The sequence below is a fragment of the Alnus glutinosa genome, chromosome 11, assembly GCF_958979055.1.
Source record: "Alnus glutinosa chromosome 11, dhAlnGlut1.1, whole genome shotgun sequence".
Classification (NCBI taxonomy): domain Eukaryota; kingdom Viridiplantae; phylum Streptophyta; class Magnoliopsida; order Fagales; family Betulaceae; genus Alnus; species Alnus glutinosa.
In genome coordinates this window covers 15,962,996-15,977,561 of record NC_084896.1, presented here as the reverse complement: position 1 = coordinate 15,977,561, position 14,566 = coordinate 15,962,996, and the positions used below count along the sequence as shown (strand labels likewise).

Sequence of the window (14,566 nt, the reverse complement as noted above, 5' to 3'; positions counted from 1 at the left end):
GTAAAAGAGAAAAACCACTCCAGGGTAGCCAAACCCAAGAAATCAACTAACAGAAGAAATATCTAGTTACAAGATAGTAGTACTCATAATACTCTTGCAGTAGTCGTACCTTGAACTCAAACAAGTACCTATACTTGAGCGCCTCTCTACCCGACCGTTGTCTGAAGAGTTCTTCAATTGATCTCTTTAACTAGATCTCCTATCTAGTTAGGCTTCAATGGTTGAACGGTTACAACACAAATAACTATAAAAGAAATACATATGAACGTTTATGCCTAAATACTTTTCTCTTAGCACACTAGAATTCTATTCAGAATCCTAAAAGAAACAATGCCTAGAAGCCCCTTTAAATAGGCTTCAGAAATCCTAATTCTACACAAATTCAGATTTCCATAGGCAGCGTCCAGACAGGTCATCGCAAGTTCAGACGAGCAACAACAAACCCTATGTTTTCCTGAAGGACGTCTAGATGGCTTGACCTAGTGTCTATACGGTTGCAGGGAAATTCTTCTCCGTCCACAGTCTTCACTTTTGCGTCCGGACATCCTTGCAAACAGGTGCTCTCGGTGGTTCGCGTCCGCTGGGTCGTCCGGACAGGTTATGAACAGGAGCTCTCGGTGTTTCACGTTCGCAGGGCCGTCCGGATAGGTTGTGAACAGGAGCTACCGGCGTTTCACGTCTGCAGGGCCGTCCGGACAAGAATCAAACTCTGACTTTCTGTGACTAGCGTCCGTACGCTGCTTCTGGCCGTTCGGGTGGTTTACGGGTAAAACCGACTTTTCTGAATTGTAAAGTGTCCAGAACCTTTTCTTCTTCAGAACCTTTCCTTCTTTGAGAGATATCATGCAGATCTAGCCTTGTTTAGCCCTCTCGATTCTTGATTAAATATTTTGCAATATTAATTTTGAAAGTCTTTTGAATTACTGTGTCCTTGATAAGACAATATTTTTGTTAACAGAATTTAGCCAATAAAATAAACCAACACTTTTACTGTACGCAAACTATTTTTTTATCTTCTTCAATAAATTATTATTCATAAAAAAATGTGCAATTTATTCAACTGAGAATAATTTTATCATTTAGGAATAGTTCTTAAGGCTCAAAAACCACAGTCCTCCCTTCATTCCTTTGGTCTATCTTCATGCCTGTCTTGCATATTTGCCTCTCTCATCCCTCTCCCTTCAGAGCCCCAAGCTCCTACAGTTTCTATTGGTGCTGTTCACACACCTAAGCATCAGATCAACACCTCTCACACGGCTGAAGAAGCATTCCAATTTCTTAGCATGCGCAGTTTTGAATGAAATTCAAGCTACGTGAGTGTTTTTAACATTATGGAGAAGAAAGGAAAATGTAAAATTTCACTACCATTTGCACACATTTTTCTTCTCATGTTCGAGAATATCACATTACATGACTCACGTTGTGCAATGGGTACGCACAAAAACTAGTAACTATGGCTAGAAAGTCTTGAATACTATTGCATTTCCTTTATTTCTTTAATAAGTGAGGAGAATAACAAAATATAGAATCATTTTATGACTAGCCAACAAGGGCCTCTAAGCCCCTCTTCTGGAGATGGAAAGATACTCATTACCACTACAAGTCAATAACTAAAATATAAATACTAAAAAACTCATATAATAATTATACTAAATAACTCTGTAAGATAATCTTTTTTCCTTCACCCAACAACTTCTTCAACAATGCCACCTCCATCTGGGACATGGAAATGCACAAACTAAGACATTTGAAGGATTATTTTGATTGGATTGAGAAGAACCAAGAGTATCTTCTAAAGATGACTAAAGATAATGAAGTAAAAATCATTAGTCATTGCTATTCATGAGACTGTAGACTCAGTAGTAAAGATTTTGTAAAAATGCTTCTATTGGATCCTGTTATGTGAAGGGTTCTTAGACAAGTAATGGGATATATTATTATGTTTTGAGAGAACCAAACCTTTTAGATTATAAGGGAACCTATACCTTGTAAAGACCAAGAAAATAAATTGGAGATTTAACATTTAATAAGTTATGTTTATTAAATAGATTGGCCTAATAATTAGATTCTAAGTAAAAATATTTATATTTTCAAAATAAAATGAGTTTAGGATAGACAAATGGAGTTAGAATAATAATAATAAAAATATAATAGGTTTAGTGTAATGAAATCACAATTGAGGATTTAATTAAGAAAGGTGAAAAGACAAAGGTAAAATAAATTATTTAATGGGTTAGTGTACTAAAATTAAACAAAGTGATTTTATTATTTTACCATGGGCTTGTGTGACTTAAAAAAGAAAAATGGTAGCCCAAGAAGTGGGAATAGAAGTGACCTTAATAGGCCCAAGGGTAGGTAAAAGCCCATCCTTCTTTCTTTCTCACTTATGCTAGAAGGGCACTTTTGTAAACACATATTCTCACCTTATCTTTTTACATTTCCAGCACACCACACAACTTCTTCTTCTTCTTCTCTCTCTCTCTCTCTCTCTCTCACGATGCTCGCCCTTTTCTCTTTTCTTTCCTTTTTCCTTCTCCTCATCTCCCCTCTCTTCCTCCTCCATTCACGCATGCACAACCCATGAGAGAGTTAGACGTTGCAGATTTTTGGAGAGGGAGATAGTGAGTGACGCAGAGAAGAAAAGAAGAAAAAGAAAAGAAAGAGAAGTAGGAGAAGAGAAGAAGAAATGGTTCATGGGTTCCGGCCATAGGCTTTTATGGTGTAAATTTCTAGCCTTCCTTAATGTTTTCATGTTACCCATTGTCTATTTAGCACTAAAATCATGCGTATGGTTTGTGGTTTGTTTAGATTTGGATTCTAGGTTTATATAATTATATTGGTTTGGATTTCGGTTTTTGTAGGATTATAGTTAATTTTTGGGTTAATTGCTAAGGGGTTTCGCCCATTGAAGCTAGAATGGTATGGATTGAAGCTTGAAATCATATTGATTTGTGAGGGTTTTATTTGGGTCCGAAAATAGGGTTTATGATTGGAGATTTTTGGAGTTTTTCATGGGGTGTTATTCGAATGGGTGTTTGTGTATGAAGTTAGGTATTTAATTTGCCATGATGGAGTAGTGTCAAAAATGTATTTTGGTTATATTGACTTATACAAATCGTTGGCTGTTATTTACAAATCAAGTGGTTAAATTATAGTTGACCCTAGAATTGTTTTATTGGATTTATTGATATCTAAAGATTTGAGAGTTTGTTTAGAGATTGGAATGTAGTGGTTAATTGTTTGTTAATGATTATAGTCAGTCCTTATGTAGTTTGTTGGAGGATTGATCCTATATTAGAATCATTGATGCCTTGGGATTTGGGTGTTATTAATTATTGTTGTAGATTGTAATTGATATTGAGTTGAATATGATGTTGATTTATTGGTTATTTTGCCTATGATGAAGATTAGGTTCATTTGGATTTGTACTATGTTTCATGAGTGTAGATTTAGTGTAGAAGTTGGTTTCAATATTTTAGGATGAATTGTTAATAGTTGGTTGGAGAATATAATTTTTAATTGTCATTGCTAATTGTTATGGGATTTAGGTGGAAAGTATTTCCAATTAAGAGAAGTTAATCTTTGTTATGTAAATGAAGGATCTTGCTTGTGCTTTGGTGAATAGCTATGAATATTGGAGGTAGATTGTGGTTAACGGAAGAAGGTTGTAATTGATTTTAAGTTGTTTATTTAAAAGATTAACTCTATGTGTTGAATTCATCGATACCCGTTGAGTTGAGGCTTTATTGTGATGTTAGAGAATGGGTTTAATGTTTATGAGAGCTTATGTTAGTTCAAATTTTGATTTGGGTAGTTGTTGGCCTGGATGTTAAATGGTTAAATTTATTTGGAATGGTTGAGTGGTCTTCCAAGTGTGTTGTTTAGGGAAATTATGTTAATGAATTCTTGGTGATTATAGTTATGATGATATAGTAGGAAGAATTGTGGGTACTTCCATTTTAGGAATGAGTTGATGTTAATATGCAAAAGAAAGTTCAAAGGATTTATTGGGATCCCATAGGTTCTTTACTATGAGTTATTTTAGTGTTTTAAGTGTGCTTTGAGACTTTGATTGAGTAAAAGATTATTTCTGAAGATTAGATTGGCTTGTAGATATGGTTATGTGACATCGAGTGCAAGTAGGTGTAATTGTTTATGTTTATGAGCTTTGATTGGTTTGGAATTAGAAGAAGCATGAGAAAGAGTTGATGTGTAAGAGTGTAATAAGTGAATAACTTGATATAAAGAAAATACAAGAACCAATAAATGAGTAAGATATAAACGTAGATAACAATTTAGGTATCTTAATGGACATAATTAACATAGGAGTTATTAAATTAGTATGTTAGATAAGATTAAAGTCCTAAACCCAAACTATTTGGAGGGTTAGAAACTAATATGAATAATAGTGTTGAATGCAGTGCTTAAGATTTGAAGAACAAGAGTTGTAAATCATTCAAATAATCTTAATTCAACAAATATACATATATAAGTGATTGGAATAAACAATTGGCTCCGGAGTCGTGGTAAACGTAATTAGTTGATTAATGCGGTTACCTAGGTAATATGAAATACTTAAGTGCGTTAAGAGGCTATGTTTAGCTTAACAAGCCTTCCATACATATATGTGTATATATGCATATGGATCGAATACACTTAGTTAGCCTAAGTGGATAAACAAACTGTAAGGTTAAATAGCTAATAATGATAATAAGGTAACTTAGTAACTAATTCATCTATCCATGCATACTTGGTAATTATGTGGATCAATAGATTAGGATTAAGTATTGTACATGTATATGTATATACGTATACATATACATGTATATGGCTTAAGTATATATGTTGTTAATTTAGTAAATAAATAACGAGCTATAAATAGGGTTAACAATAATAACATAATACAACAACAATATATAAACTAATGAAAATAGTATATACATCTTATTGATAATAAATAAATAAATACGAACATATAACCAATGATTAACCTAATAATAACTTAAGGTATCTAGCTAGCTTTAGTAGTAGGTAACGCGCGTGTGAGCACGTGGGTAGTTTGTGTGTTATAAGGGTATGAGATTCAATAGTTAGTCTGACGTCATAAATGTTTGCAGGCATATGTTATGATTGGAGACTTCAACTTGTTCTCCAATGTTGAGTTCAAGTAAATAGAATACTTGGAGTATTCGAGTCATGAGTCTTAAGCAGCCAAGGTGAGTATTCTACTCATTGAGAAATGATATTTTTATGTATTTTATAGAAATGCAAATGATATATGATTTTCTTACTGAACCAACGATATGTTAACATGTATGTTTTGGATGTTTTAAGTAGTTTCAACTATGTTAAAATATCAATGATGTTATGAAATGATGCATGAATGAAAGGTTTTGAATTGATTTGAAGTATTTGAAAGTGTGTTGCAGTTGAGATTTAATTATGCAAAGAAGAATGATGAAATTTCATGTTGATTGGTTCATGGTATTTGAAGAAAGCATGATTTGCAAAGAATAGGAATATGGAGTTAGAAAGCATGATTTGCAAAGAATATGAGTATAGAGTTTGAATTGTAAAGCATAAAGCATGAACACATAATAATGGAAGAGAGCGTAAGGCTCATAATAACGAAGAGAGCGTAAGGCTCACAATGAATAAAAAGACTATCATGAGCATGCATAACATTGTTTAAATTGTGTGATGTTTTCATGATAAGTATATTGTAGTTTTGCTAGACGTATTAGTATGCATAAGAGTCTTGATAGAAAAAGAACTTACGTATATTAGTATCGGATGGTTGCATGATTTAAATGCCATTGTTTTCTATAACGAATCTCCTACGAATAATATTAGTTGCCTAGTATGTTAAAATGCTTTCTATTTGTCAGTGTATGCTATATCAGCTATGGGAATTTTTAAACAAAAGTTTATAAAATTGGTAGCTGTTATAGTGTACGCATGACTAAAAAGGAAAAGTTGGTTCCTTGCGAAAACTCAGTGAATAGTATACCTCTGAGGTCTTAGTGTATTTATTTACACTAAGACGGTGGGCTCATAATTCCACCTATACAGATGTAGCAAACCCCCACAACCGTATAGATGATGTTCCTTTGGCTGCAGGTATTCTGGTCGTAGTTGATAGCATTGTAGAAGGGTACTTTGGATGTTATGACTGAAGCACGCCGCAACAGTCGTAATTGGTGGACCACGGGTTGTCCACTTGTTTATAGGTTTGGCTTATGGCTTGTGACGTTTGTGTCACTTATTCTTGTGAAGCCATTTCTGATATGTATTTATTATGAGGAAAGACTTAAACAAATATATGTAATATGGCTCTTTGTGTATGATTATTTATAATAGAAGATTATGTTATGATTTCCGCTAGTTAGGTTTATGTGCTGCACAAATAGATAGATGTTATACTCTGATTATTGGGTACATGTTATGGGGCATGTGCCATTTGTTGGCTGAGCGACATATCGTCGTGCCACTGTGAAGATCCGTTTATATTTTAAAGGGACTAATGTTTATGAAATGTTTTGTATTTAAAAAAAAAAAAAAAAAAAAAAAACGGGTCGTCACATACCTTTTAGAAACACAGGGTTTGAGATTAATTTTGCTTACTTCTTTATTCATGATCACCCTTTAAAATAGGAAAATTACAACGACTTGAATTGGAGTAGAACTCCTACACTCACTCGGAGATAAACTCCTTCAAAGATAACTAATGCAATATCAACAGTTTCAGAAGCTTTGATATTTACCCTTTCCATTCTTTCATAAGCTTGTAAATGAAAATTGCAGGCACTATAGTTGAAATTGAAAGCTGTAGCAAGGGCATTCTCTATCTTTGCCATTATTTCTTTCATGAGCGTATGAAGAATTTGATGCATCCAACATCGCTCCTAGCCTTGTGTATGTGACCTGTGTGACGCAGGCAGTAGTACGCGGGTTTTTCTCAGGAAACAACCCGCATTGTATTCCAGGTTGTATAGACAACCTATGTGCCGTTCCAACTCTGAAAGTTTTTGCTTTTTTTTGAATGCTTCTTCAGTTGTGTGATCTTCTTTCTCCTTAGCCAGCACCATTTCTTGTGGCGTTTGTTGCACTTCTTCTACTACATCTAACTCCTCCTCCGCTACACATTCCAAGAGTTTTAAACGCTTCTGTCATGGTTGTGCTATAGGCGAATTTTTTTCCTCTTCAATAAGCATCTTCAATTTCAGTCTTTGCTAGAACTGGGCTCGAGGTGCAAGAGGTGCGCTGATTTGCTTCTTGTTCGGGGTGGCTTCATGATAATGATCATCCAACACTTTCTTTGAGAGAAGGTTGTCGAATTTGGCGCCCATTGTTTTCTTCCATCTTCTTCATCAAGTGTTCGAACATAGCCATGAGGCTAGCAAATTGCTGCTCAAGCCGACCACTCTTGGGTCCAGCATCGAGCAACCTAGCTAGCTCTAATACCAAAATATTATGTGAATAATTATTAAAAACCTAACGAGATAGATTGTTAGGTTCTGAGGGAATCTAAACCTTAGATTCTGAGGGAACCTAGACTTTTTAAATTTTGAGGGAACTTCGACCTTTTGTCAAACACAAGGTTTGAGATTAACTCTGCTCACCATCTTTATTAATTTAACGTTCTTAAATAACAATACAATGGAAAGATAAAGATACAAAATGAAACAGCTAACTAAGGGGATAACAGTTGAAGATAACTCTCCTCATTTAATTAAACTACTACTACTCTATGATATCTAATTAAACTACTGCTATTCTAGGATAATTTACTGCACAGAAAACTTCAGGAGCTTCATAGAATACATGCTTGTGAGTGGTCTTCTGTCATGCCCACGTACTCTACTTGTTATAGAATTCTACTTTCATAATAGATGTCATCTTTACAATTGAGCTCTTCTAGAGAAAACACTATTATCAAAATGATTCCATATTAAGTAAACCATGGCTGAAAAATGATGTTACTGCATGACTTGATATTACTTGAGAATCAACTTCCTTTTTTAATTTCCAGATTTTTTTTCCCGAATTTATAGGGGTAGTTTTGTCTTTTTACTGCATTTTGGGGACATTACAAATTGTTGATAGTTTGAGGGAAACACATAGGGCGAAAAGTATGTTATACATTTATTGTTTACCTATTTTACAAGATTTGTGCCTCATAAAGATTTATTATGTGGTTTTTCTTGCCAAGCCTTTTTCCTCTTAAAATCTTGCAATTGAAAAGGCAGTGGTGATTGTCCCCGGTCGGTGGGCCTTGACTTCTCGTTGGATTTCTAATCGAAGCCCTTAGTAAAAGTCTCCACCAACTGCTTTTCGGACCACTCTTGAGTTCAATTGAAGAGGTGCTCAAAGCGGCCATGATATTCACTCATGTGGAATTTTTTTTGAATCTTTGCTAACTTTTCATCTACATTGTCATATGCTGAAGGACCATATCGGAGAAGAAGTCCTTCAACAAATTAATCCCATGTTGGCTCTTCACGGCAAGCCACCAACTAAACCACTATATATATAGCATCCCCTTCTAGAGTAATTGATGCTATCTCCATCTTCCATTTTTTTGTCCCCCGATTCAATTTAGGGAAAAGGGGAAAAGGAAATTACAAAGAAGGTGGGTCTTTCCCACCATTAATACGGACTTAAGAAAGAAAAGGACAAGTGACGAGAATGCTTCCAAAGATACGATTGAAAAAGCGACATATTTCACAAGTTGATGTGCTTTCAAGTTATAGCACTATGGGAGATCTTCGTAGCTGTCCAAGTTTTGAAACTATGGAGTTGGTGAAGAATGTCTCTAATGATTGGAGCAAAAATCCAATATGAGGAGTTGGCATTGTTGATGGCTAAAATAATGGTACGGGAGTCACCTTCAATACAAAAGAAAAGGCAAGACTGACAACCAAAGAGGCTGCATGAGCTTCACCCACATTAACGTCCACCTAGAAGTGTTTCTTAGTAACAATAGCATTATAGCAATGAAACTGCCATGTGAATCATTGAGAAAAGCAACAACCACTGTCAAAATTTACCTTAAAAAACCCCCCATTGGATGTGGAACCCAAACAGAGGAGATTGGAGCCAAGTTATTTCATGCGTGGGATTTAGAGTTTGTTTAGATTTGCGATTTTAAAAAGTATGAATTAAAAATAGTAATTTTAAAATGTGCGATTTTAAAACATGATTTTTAAAAATATAGGTGAGCATTTGGCAAAATTGTAGCTTGACATTTAAAATCAAAGTTTAGGTTTTAAAAAATTGTGCGTTTTTAAAAAAAAACACTACCTTTTTTTTGCGTTTTGAAAAATCAAATTTTTTATATTTTTAAATTGCAATTTTTTAAAAATGCAATTCCAAACGATTCATTTTTTGAGATTTGATTTAAAATCACACTTTTTTGTCTACAAAATTGCAATTCTAAACGCACCCTTAGAGGTAGTCTCAATCTACTTGATGAAAGAAAAAGGATATGGAGTGATAGACTAATGGATCATCAAATTTCTAGCATACCAGACCTTATCCATTACCGTGGCTACCATGATGTGAAAATCATGGATTTGCTTCTTTGGAATGGAGAGCTCTGGTGGGGATTTAGGCCTTGTTTGGCAAAGGCATGCCATGGACGGAGTAGTGCTTAAGTACTATTTATGTACTTTTTTTTTTTTTTTTTTTTTCACTTTTTATATAACATCAATAATTTTTTTTTATTACTATTCAAATAAAAAAAATTCACTACAATACAAAATTTTTTCACTTTTCTATACAATTCTTACTTTATATCACATTATCACATTTTACAAAATTTAAAATTAACAACCTACTACTCTGTTCCGTACAAACATTTGCCAAACAAGGCCTTTGTATTGCCTTAATCCACACACTTATAGGTTGATTACTGACCATAGAAGTGTCAAGAGGCCACTTTGTAGGTTTCCAAACAATTATAGCTTAAGGACAATCCAACAAGGCATGTTGGATGGATTCAAAGGGAGCGTTACAAACTGGACAAGCTATTGGAATAGGTTGGCAAAATATTCTAAGCTATTTTCCAAAGTTATTGTTTAAACCTATGTTGGAGTTTTAGGCTCCATAAGATACCCCAATCTTCACATTTGAATAATCAGATTTGCGGTGATATTTGAAGAATTGCTCCCTTTGGATACCCATCTCGAGAGATCTCCATCATCTTTAGTGTTGAAACTCCAATTTCATACGTTGAGCTTCATACTATAATTTTCTTCGAAACTGAATTTTCGGTCAGTCTTGATTTTTATCTGACCTACCATCTAGCCTCCTTCACGATCGAACTTCCGGTGACTCGTTTTTTCCCCCCTTACCTAGAGTTCACCCTTCGGTTATTTAAGACTCGTTCTAGTACCATTATTGCAACAAAATCTTCTATTAATTCTCTTAATTGTTTAACAAATTTCGTATCCATTCTTGACTCCAATGAGCCTCGTCCAGAAAAATGTTGCTACTGAAAGCCATGGCGTATTGACTTAAGATAAGATAGTAATACCAATCTCCTCCTTCTGACTACGAGTGAATGGCATAAACTTCTTTTGTTTTATTTCTTTTTCTGTTTCTTTTTTGGCCCTTATGCAGATTAATCTGTACCCGGGCTCCAGCGAAACTTGAATAAGAGTACTTGTGTGGCAGTATGGGAATAAGGATATCCTTGTACCTGAATAAGAACTTCCCACCAAGTGGTGCAACCAAACTGTACCCATCGTCACCCTTCTTTCTCAAATAAACTCAATCGCCCGGCTCCACTATAGCAGCCACCACTGCTTCTAGCCTTGCCCGCTACCGGAGAGGCTACGTCAGCCACCGACTGCCGTCATCGCACTCAACCCAGCGAAACTGCTCCGACAGTGCAGTACCACGCAACCCACCGCTCAACACTCGCAAAACAGCTTGGGCCCACCGCCGGCCAGTCACCGCGCCAGACCACGGAGCAGCACCCTCAGCAACGGTAACCCAGCTTTTGCACGACCTCGACACAGGTAACCCACTCGCAACGTTGGCTCACTGCACCTTATAGAAAAACACCCCAAAAAAGAACTGCTCTGATACCATATGGTAAGAACCGTAGTTCTTATTAACGGAAATCAAAGAAAAACATAACAAGAAAAGGTATGAACACTTTGAGGGGTTCCACAGATTGCTTATAGCAATTGATTCAAGTTCTTATTCAGTGCATAGCCGTACGGCACTTACATTGCTTTTATAGAGTAGAAACAATCCTAACGCAAGGATTGTAGAAATAATCCTAATGGAAAGGATTTATTAGCTTAATAATATTAATATTAATATGAGGGTTCCTAATACTGCCCTAAACACTGAACAACGTCGAGAGAAGTAAAGAAAATTATATGGGTTTGGCAGGTCTCTCTATTATTCTAAGAGGTGGACTTCACCTTTTCAGGTAAGCTGAGCTTTACAATATCATGTAACTATCAATAAAGTTGAGGGCTATTTTTTTTTTTTTTTTTTTTTTTTTTTTTTTTAATGTTATTTTCAATTTTCGTTTGTTTTGATAGCAACTGTTTTTTAGAGGTACCCATTTCGATATTCCCCACCTGGCGTCGATTATAGAAGACACCCATGTTCCAAAATTCAGTTTTGTAACCACCCCTTTATTTTATTTTAGTTTGTAAGCTTTGTCAATATGAAGTGCATGTAGAATAAATGGGTTTAAACTTTATAGAAAGCTCCTATCTACTAAGCTTACGACTGCCCCTCCAGAACAGTTGCCCGTTAGTTATCAGTTAACAATGTTCATGTTTTACATTGTTGTTGTTGTTGTTTTTTTTTTTTTTTTTTTTTTTTTTTTTTTTGATGCATATATATATTTTTTGAGTAATTCAGATCTTATAGAGAAAAAGGTTAAACCCTCGTACACAAAAAGTATACAAAAGGGACTTAACCCTCTAAGTTGCTACAATGTAAAAAGCAAATCAAATCAACCATATTTGTAGAGATAAAGTTAAGAACATTAACAAGAACCCAACCCAAGAGAGATCTCAAAAAAGAAGATTTTAGAAAGAGCACATTTGTCTAACTATCCTCGAAAATATGACGATTCCTTTCTCTCCAAATGCTCCGCATTAAGAGGGCAGGAATAACTTTGTAGATTACCTCTCTTGAATGTTCCCTCCCTTGTACTATCCAGCAATGAAGAAGCTTTTGGATGTTGCTAGGCATAACCCACGAGACTCCAAAAAGGTTAAGAATCAATTACTAGAGAGCCGAAGTATACTCACAGTGGATAAGAAGGTGATCAGTTGTTTCCTCATTTTTTTTTTTTACACAGACAACACCAATTAGCTAAAGAGAAGCCCCTCTTTCTAAGGGTATCCACCGTGAGGATTCTACCAAGAGCTACTGTCCACAAGAAAAAGGCAACACGAGGAGGCGCCTTGACCTTCCAAACACTTCTCCAAGGGAAAGAACTGTGTTCACCTGACTGTAACAGAGTATAATAACTCTTCACTGTAAAGCTATGGCTACTAGAGGGAGTCCACACCAAGCTGTCCACTTCCCTCCAGATGTGTCTTCGAGGAATACTAGAGACTAAAGAAAGAGTCAAAAGATTCCAGTTCCCAATCATGTGTAGCCCTAATGAAACTTGGATTCGAAAGAATAAAGGAACTGGATAGGGCCAAATAATTAGACACAGAGGCCTCCTTGTTTCGAGCAATGGAATTGAGTTCGGGAAAAGAAAGCTTAAGAGGCTCTATTCCACACCAAAATCATGCTAGAAACTAATGAGAGAACCGTCCCTAACCTTGTAAGATAGAAGATTGGAAAAAGAACCCCAACCATTTCTAATATTCCTCCAAAGGCTCATCCCATAAGGACCTCGAGGTTCCTCTGAGCACCAACCTCCTCTCTTGAGCCCATATTTCGATTCAATCACTTGTCTCCATAAGGAACGCACCTCATGCCCAAATCTCCAAAGTCATTTAATGAGGAGAGCTTTGTTGAATACTATCAACTTTTTAATACCCAAACCCCCTTTGGATATAGGGGCGCAAACTGTCTTCCAATTAGCCAGATGTATTTTGGGATCCCCGCCTGGACCATCCCACAGAAAATCCCTCTGAAGGCGCTCCAAGTGCCTTCAAACAGAAAATGTGGTTTTAGTAGTTCCCGAGGCTTGAGGCAAGGGGATCCTTTGTCCCCTCTTTTGTTTGTGTTTGTTATGGAGGCTTTGAGTCGTATGATTACAGCGGCGGTCAGTTGGGGTTTGTTGGATGTCTTCAAAGTGGGTAATGCTTCCTTCTCGCATCTTTTGTTTGCTGATGACACTTTGATTTTCTGTGATGCTCGCTCGTCTAAGTTGCGGTATTTACGGAGTCTCTTTCTCTTATTTGAGGCTATCTCGGGTTTAAAGGTGAACTTGGCCAAATCCAGTCTTATTCCAGTGGGGGATGTTGTTCAAGTGGGAAGGTTAGCCGACATTTTAGGGTGTGAAGTTGCTTCTTTGCTAGTGAAGTATTTGGGTCTTCCTTTGGGGGCTTCCTACAAGTCCACTCGTATTTGGGATGGAGTCATCGAGAAGGTTGAAAATCGGTTGGCTAGTTGGAAAAAGTTATACCTCTCCAAGGGGGGGAGGGTGACCCTTATCAAGAGTTCTCTCTCCAATTTACCTACCTACTACACGTCTCTGTTCCCTATTCCGGTGTGTGTTGCTGCACGCATTGAGAAGTTGCAGCGTGATTTTCTTTGGGGTGGAATGGGAGAAGTTTTTAAATACCATTTGGTGAGTTGGACGAGGGTTTGTACCCCAATTTCAAAAGGGGGGCTTGGAATTAGGAGTTTGGTGTTATTCAATCGCGCACTGTTAAGTAAATGGTTATGGTGCTTTGGCTTGGAAAGAGATGCTTGGTGGAGAGTCGCGGTGGACTCCCAAGTTTGGTAGTTTGTGGGGCGGGTGGTGCTCCCGTGAGATTGCAGGGACTTTTGGAGTAGGGTTGTGGAAGTTTATAAGGAAATGATGGGAGACTTTTTCCAGATTTATCAGATTTGAGGTGGTGAATGGGAGTAGGACTAGATTTTGGTATGACTTGTGGTGCGGAGATACGGTTCTAAAAGAAGTTTTTCCTGATCTCTTTGGTATTGCTTGGATGAAGGATGCGTCAGTGGCTGACAATATGGAGATTTTAGGTGGGTTCATTCAGTGGAACGTGAGCTTTGTCAGAGAGGCGCATGATTGGGAAATAGATGCCTCATTCTTCCAGGTTTTGCACTCTTCCAGGGTGAACAGAGATCGGGCAAACTGCCTTAGATGGGTTTCTTCCAAGAAATGTGTGTTCAGGGTGAAGTCTTTTTTTGGTTCACTGTCGTGTTCTGGAGGAAATCGGTTCCCTTGGAAGAGTGTGTGGTTGCCTCAGGCACCCCCGAGGGCGGCTTTCTTTACATAGGCTGCAGCCCTAGGTAGAATCCTTACTGTGGACAATCCCAGGAAGAGGCACATAATCATTGTTGATAGATGCTGCCTCTGCAAGCGAGATGGGGAATCAGTGAACCATATTCTTCTGCA

General features: G+C 36.7%; 1 long non-coding RNA gene across 1 annotated transcript; it reads left to right on the top strand.

Annotated features, from left to right (window-relative positions):
- The first annotated feature begins 2,457 nt into the window (after positions 1-2,457).
- Positions 2,458-6,376, top strand: LOC133882798 (uncharacterized). The gene is made up of 3 exons (XR_009902726.1): positions 2,458-2,721; positions 5,118-5,216; positions 6,121-6,376. It is a non-coding gene; the product is annotated as an uncharacterized LOC133882798 (long non-coding RNA).
- The last annotated feature ends 8,190 nt before the right edge of the window (positions 6,377-14,566 follow it).